Raw genomic sequence first — 7,298 nt, 5'->3', positions numbered from 1 at the left:
GGGGGTACCGCAGGTACCCCCCGTGTGCACCCCCCACCTCTCCTTCACTCTGGGGGCCCACAGGGGGATGGACCAGCACACAGTAAGCCACAGCCTTTTGAATCCTTACATACTGGTACATATTGCAGAAAGATTCTATCTAGGAGTGGCACTGTGAATCTTTCCACCACATTCTCTACAGCCACACAAAGAGGCAGAAAGCCGTAAACAACATTGTCCTATGTGCATGTCATTAATGCTCCAAAGTGTGTAACATTTTCCAGATGATGACAGATCCAACACTGACAAAGTAACATTTCCTGTTATTCTCCCTTACACACATGAGCTTTAACAGGCCGGGGTAGGGAGAGTCTACCATATCTTATACTGCATTCCCATGTCACGATAGAAGAGATGCAATATTCCAGGAGTCTGAATCTTACATTCAGGAGGGTTTCATGCATGCCTAATAATCAAAGCAACTGGACTGTGGAAAAGATCTCTTTAGGAAGGTGGGGTCCTTCTAGGATGGTTACCCCCACTTTTTGGCTGTTATCAGTGTGATTTTGACTTAGTCTGCCTGGATCCTGCTAATCTGGGCCCCAGCAACTGTGCTTTCACCACTAAATTGACATGGTACGTACTTTGGTACCTCCACAATTGGCTACTGGTGTACCCTTGTAAGTACCGAATATATGGTACTGAGGTACCCAGGGCATAGGTACACCAGGGGTCTCCCATGGGCTGCAGCATGGATTGTACCACCAATGAGAGACCACTCAAACTGTGACTAGAGGCCTGCCATTGCAGCATATTTGAGTTGGTGTTTTCACCTCTCGCGACAGATATAAGTTTGCTTATATTTGAGGTCACTGCACTTAAAACCTAGAAGTCTCCTTATGGCAGGCTCTTCAGTCCTGAGGGCAGGGTGCTTGGTTTTAAGTGTGAGGGGGACTCCTGCTTGAGCAGTACACCCCTACAAACCATGGAGTCGATTCCCCATGCTTTGTAAGTGCCATTTTAATAAATATAGTGGACATCAGTCATCACAAGATATCTAACTATATAGTGGCCGCACCCAACCTGGCCATGTTTAGTATCAGACATGTTGGAATCATACCCCAACACTGATTCCAGTGTTGGAAGTATGATTGAATGTACTGGGGGGGGCTCCTTAGAGGACACCCATTTGCTCCCAATAACAGCCTTTCAGGGTCAGCCAGCAAGCTAGTACAGCTGCCAGCCACAGGCATAATTCTGCCCTCCTGCTGCTGAGCTGGGCTCGAGCAGGGGAAGGAAGAACTATAGGATTCCTGTCACAGGGAGGTGTGGCCATCTCCCAGACAGGACTTAGTGTATTGGGCTGAGTGGGGGCACTTGCCAGCACCACCAGACTGCCTTGAAGGGCACATTTGGTGCCCTTCTTGCATACTCCAGTTTGAGCCAGTTCAGGGAGCCCTTGGCTCTGGCTCCTGTGCAATACTGAACAAAGGACATGGGAGCATCCTTCCCTCTGTCCAGCCCCTCCTCTGGGAGGAACCCCCAATTTGTTCCAACCCTGTCCTTAGGGTACTAAAGGACTTACCTGTGGGTGCTTCCTTAGATGTGTCATGGGACAAGACACAACATTGAAACTATGTCACTCTTCGACCGTCTGGATACTTGGACTTCATTGGACTTCGACTGGAACCAAGACTGCCCCAAGGAAGACTCCTGCTGCTCCGGGTCTTGCCTCCCAACATCGGTGGGTATTGTGTCTCTGTGCCTCCTGGTCACCTTTGAGTGGCATAGACTCTGTCCCCTCTGCTTGCAGGTTCTTCACTTCCAGAATCCACCCTTGGATTCCCCCTGACTCCTTCACATGCTTCTCCAGTGGCATCTTCTTTGAAGTCTTCCGTTGTTGTCTACGGCAGGTTCCAATGTCACTTCGCCCCTTTGCACCCGGCTTACCTGGTGTAGGTAACCCAGTGGCTCTCCAACCTTCTGTCTTACAAAGAGTTTCTCTGGGGTCCTCTTGGTAGGGTCCTACTTCTTCTTCAAAACTGCAACCACAACTTCTCCATTGACTTCCACACCGCGGTGTTTCCACCCTGCACGCAGCCTCCGTGGGGTTCCTGGGTACTTACCTTGGGTGGATCCTTGTGTCCCTGGCTCCTCTGGGTCTTCTGGTCTAAGTCCCATTCTCCTTTGCAGTTCACATTCCATTTTCTTAATATATATGATTTTGTCTCCCCCTGGAGACCACTGTATTTTGTGGTATTTACCTGATTGCATTTGATGGGGATGGAGATCAAGTGGCCGAACAATTCAAGAAAGGACTCTTAGATATAGGAGACTGGATGTCTACCAACTGTTTAAAGTTGAATTCTGACAAAACCGAGGTACTCATTTTTGGAACACTCCTGCCAGCTTGGCCTTCAAGCTGGTGGCCTGAGACCTTCGGTACGCCTCCTACGCCTGCCGCCAAAGTCAGGAACCTTGGCATCATCTTCGATGATGCCCTAAATTTCATGGACCATGCCAATAAAACGGTGTCTTCGGCACACCTAAAGCTCAAGATGATCAGGAAAATACACCCTTTCCTCCCTGACTCAGCCATCAAGACACTGGTCACCTCTCTAGTCTTGTCCTCCCTGGACTACTGTAATGGTCTCTTTCTAAATGCTCAATCTAGAGTCATCACCAAACTGCAGACCATTCAAAACGCGGCAGCACGCCTGCTCGCTGGCAAAACCAAATTCGAATCCATTTCCAACAGCATAAAGGACTTTCACTGGCTCACTGTGCAGAAAAGAATCCAATTCAAATCCCTATGTATTGTATTCAAGGCACTCAACAACCAAGGCCCCCAGTTTTTAAAAGACCAATTACAAATGCACAAACCCTCCAGAGCCCTAAGGTCAGCCACTCTCAACCAATTAGTCACCCCCCGCACCAAAACTGTCACCTGGGGCGATCGCCGCTTCCTGGTAGCTGCCCCCAAGCTATGGAATACCTTGCCACTCAACATCAAACAAAGCCCCACCCTTCTTCAATTCCGTAAACTCTTGAAAACCTGGTTGTTCACCCAATAATCATTCCTGCTCAGAGTCATTCACAAATAACTGGCTTACAGCGCCAAGACGCCTACGGGTATAAGCAGCGCTTTAGAAATATTAAAAATAAATAAATAAATAAATACATTTGAATTATTCTTGTGTATTGTGCTGATTTCGCCAGGTAGGAAATATTCCAATGTGATAGTGATATTGTGTAGTAATAAATAGACTTATTTTTGCTAGACACTGTGTGGTTTCTTTTCAGCTAATCTACACTATAGATTAAAATGGTCAAGCAGTCTGCTCAACACTCCTTCAAGGTAAGCCTGAAGGCTGCTCTCCACAGCTACCACTTGAAGAGCTTTCTAAGGTTATCAAAGACCACTAAAATCACCATAAGGGTTGCCTGGATTACTGCAAGGTGCATCACTTGAATAAGTGTGCACCATATACTACGTCACCCATCTACAACCTACATTTGGATTCATTGTATGTAAGTGAGTCTTCTCTGGATACTCTTAAAGTGTATCTTGGATCCAGCCCCCCTGGTTCTGGGATGGACACCCCTGCAGTATACAAATGCTCAGACTCTGAGGATGAAATATCATGAATGAGAGTAACTGTCCTGCTGCCCACAACCCGCGCCAGATCCCTTAATCAACAACATTCTGATGTGTGTGCCAACAAGCTTGGCACCCTCATCCTTGGAGTGGTGGGAGCGTTTTACATTCTTTATAACAGCTGTATTTTATGTGCTGATGACAGCCTATATGCAGCCAGCTTCTTGATTTGACTCCGTGCCATAGCTGAATGCATTACCCTGGAGTCCATTTCAGTATCAATGAACCGTGTGAACCCCGTCTGCTGGAGCTCAGTAAGAGTAAAAGTAAGGTCTGGGCCTGGCATGGGGGGAATGGCATAGTCTGAGCGTTATGGGGCCTAATGCAAGCATGGAAAATAGGCCCCTTTCCCCTTTTTCCATAGGGAAGTATTCAAATGGAAACATGTTTAGGATACAGTGTGCTGCGCAAGTGCTACCCTGGTGACACTGCTCCTGCTGCACTGACGACAGCTGTGGACCTGCTTTTGGGTATCCCAGTTCCTTATTGGATCTTTGGGGCTCATTCCGATGGCGGGCGGGCAGCTGCTAAAGGGACCGCTCGCAATAGTTGCGGTGGTCTCACCATGGGAATTATGATGCACCTGCCAGTGTGGCGGGCGCATCCTGTATATTTTACATTGCGGCAGGTGGTTCTGCTAGCAGCACCCACCGCAATGTAAAAAAAACATGTTGTGCTTTTACATGTACAACGTGATAGGCACCGCTCGGTGCCTGTCACATTGCACATGTAAAAGCAGGGGGGGTACCATAGGTACGCCCCATGTGCACCCCCACCCCCCAACACCCTGGGGGTCCACAACGGACCACCAACAGCAGGAACGGCCAGCCTTTCCATGGCGGCAATGCAGCCATGGAAAGGCTGCTCTGAGCCTGCATCTAAATATGGATGGCGGTGTCTTCCAGACACCACCACCATATTACACCCATTTTCCATCGGTCGACGAGTCGACTCGCGGAAAAGCGGCGGACGGTCTTTCCGTCCGCCGCAGACTCCCCAGCCATAAAAATGTGGCAGGGGTCTTTGCAGTCACGATGGCAGGAGATCGCCCCCGCCTCGCCGGCGGGGACCACCGCCGGCCTGGCGGGAGCGATCCGCCCGCCATCGTAATGAGCCCCTTTGTTCACATATCTCCTCCCTCTCTTTTTGCCTCTCTCCTTATCCCCTTCCCCCTTTTCACTGTCTCTCCCTTTCTCCTTCTCCAGTCTCTCTCTTCCCATCGTCTGGGTCACTCATCCTTATCTATTTCCTCCCTTCTCTACCTGAAATCCGAGTTCTGACTCCCTTCTCTTTTTCCTTTTTCCCTTACCCTTTTGCTCTTCTTTATTTCTAATCTCTTTGTTTTACTTTATTATCTCCTTATTCCATTCTGTGATTTTACTCACTTCTTCCCCAATCTTTTTGCTGTCTCAATTTCTTTCATTTATTTTATCTCTGTCTCTTCTCCAGTTCTCCTTTACAGTTGCATAGGTTTAATAAGAGATTTAAATTTCATCAAATAGATCACAATGGATGGATGGATAGATGACTAAATGTTGGGTTAGAAGTATTTTTGTAGCCTTCATTCTGCCACAAGGATCGCTCTGCAGCTCCATCCGGGCCCGGTACCTGCTCACCCTAACTTCGAGGACTCTGATCTGGACCGGAGTCTGGCTGGGTTTTATGAGCTGTCACATGGGTGGTGCTTCTGTGGGTCTGTTGATGTTTGCTTTAGGAGAGTTTTGATCATAATAGATCCACAGGTTATGGAGTTTAATGGTGGTTTCCACATGTTTTGTTTAAAATGTTTGGTTGTGCTGGTGTCTGGGTTAATTGGCTTGTCCATTACCTGGCAGGGTACTAGCTTTATGAGCTGGGCACCCTGATGAACTTTACTCTGTCCGACCTGGACTGCAATGATTGAGTGTAAGGTGTCATTGGTTGTTGTGGCTGGGGTCTGGGCTCTTGTGATTCATGACAGCGAGAGTGGCTCTTGACTATGGATACTACATGTAGTGGGTCCCCATCCAACTGATAGGAGCAACTGGTGGATTCTGAAGATTGTAACCATGAAGGATACCACCCTCTCCTTGACCAGACTACTGGTTTCCCCTAAAGCTTAGGGTAAGACGTAGGTGGACATCTGAGTTCATATGTTTTGCCATGTGATTGTTTAGAATATAGTCTTTTTAATACACTTTGGATTACAGTTAAACCGATACATAGCAGGGGTATTGACACCGCTTGTTTGTGCATGTGGAGCCAGTTGCTCCCATCACGTGGATGGGTATGCACTACATCTAGTATCCATAGTCGAGAGCCACTCTCACTGTCATGAATCACACGTGTTGGGTGACACATTAGGTGGTTTAATGAACCACAGGATATCAAATGTATGACTCCCTTGATCCTGTCATTGTGGATGTGGGATTGTGATATTTTATTTTCCTTCTACAACAAAGGCGTGTACCTACTGTGTCTTTTTCAGTTTTTTTCCCTTAATAGGTCATATACTGAAAATAATGATAAATGTCACTGAAAACAATACAAAATTGATTCAAAAATATTTACAAATTCACGTATAATCGAACATAAGAGTAACATTCGTACAAAAAACAGCTAATGATGACCTTCCTTAATACATGCCACCCGAAGGGTCTCAATGACCGGATGGATCTGAACTGCTTCCTATAAAACTGCTTTCGAAAAATTACAATTGTTGTATATGAACTATGAATAACTGCTATCCATCTTGAGATGGTTTAATTTGTAAATATTTTTGAATCAATTTTCTACTGTTTTCAGTGACATTTATTATTGTTTTCAGTGACATTTATCAGTGTTTAACCACAGAAGATAACCTATGTGGTCTTTTGACTATTTGACTATTGACCTTGACAGAGGAGTTTAGTGTAGACCTTTTTTTACTCGGTCACGTATTACCTTCGTCTTGCCCTTTTCATTTAAATGTCCCCCTGCGGGTTTATTTTCTATTTTTCACCTTCTTGCCCATTACCAGCATACATCGCTTTAACTTCACGCCACCTACGGGTGCGCGTGTGATGTTTAAACAAGATTCGTCCGGCTTTGATGTTCATTACCTTTTCGCACCGGAACCGCATAGCATACTTCTGGGTTAAAAGCGGCAGAGTCCGCAACCAACAAACTACACGCTGCCTTCCTCGGTGTGCTCGATAGGATAATCGTTTACCGGGATTCCCGAACGGGTGAGTGAACGCTGACGACTCCTTCGTTACACCGCTTTTCAGTATTAATATCTTTGTACCTTTGCCAATCTAGACTAAATGGTTGGTTCTGTTGATTCATCTCTAGAACTCAGCCCGTAACATTGCCCGTAAGATTGGACTGCAATATCTTTGACAGCCGAGCAAGCTGCTGCAGCCGAAACACAGGGTAAGTTTGTTATCGAGTCTTTACCGACCGACTATTGTTTACCTGATCTAGTTTCTTACGAACTGTAGGTTACAATTCTCGATATTGTTATTTTAGGTCTGTATATCGATCGACCAAACCTTTAAATTAGAACGAAAAATCTTTAAGAACCAAGGTACGAATATCATTATACACTGTTTGCACTGTGTGTTTTTCAAAATGGGGGATCATTGTGCTTCTACAACCTTCTTTTACGTACATGTACGCGTTTAGTTTTTTATAACCATAA

The 7,298-nt window shown here is 46.2% G+C and overlaps 1 long non-coding RNA gene across 1 annotated transcript in view; it reads left to right on the top strand.

Annotated features, from left to right (window-relative positions):
* Nucleotides 1–6,766: 6,766 nt before the first annotated feature.
* The window catches only part of LOC147684416 (uncharacterized), a 137,535-nt gene continuing 137,003 nt past the window's right edge, over nt 6,767–7,298 (top strand). The window contains exons 1-3 of the long non-coding RNA XR_015300736.1: nt 6,767–6,843; nt 6,950–7,030; nt 7,127–7,184. This is a non-coding gene — a long non-coding RNA (uncharacterized LOC147684416). The remainder of the gene's footprint in view (nt 6,844–6,949; nt 7,031–7,126; nt 7,185–7,298) is intronic.

The sequence above is a fragment of the Lissotriton vulgaris genome, chromosome 10, assembly GCF_964263255.1.
Source record: "Lissotriton vulgaris chromosome 10, aLisVul1.2, whole genome shotgun sequence".
NCBI classification, from domain to species: domain Eukaryota; kingdom Metazoa; phylum Chordata; class Amphibia; order Caudata; family Salamandridae; genus Lissotriton; species Lissotriton vulgaris.
Note: the sequence above shows the minus strand (reverse complement) of the source record. Positions and strands in the feature narration are given on the sequence as shown.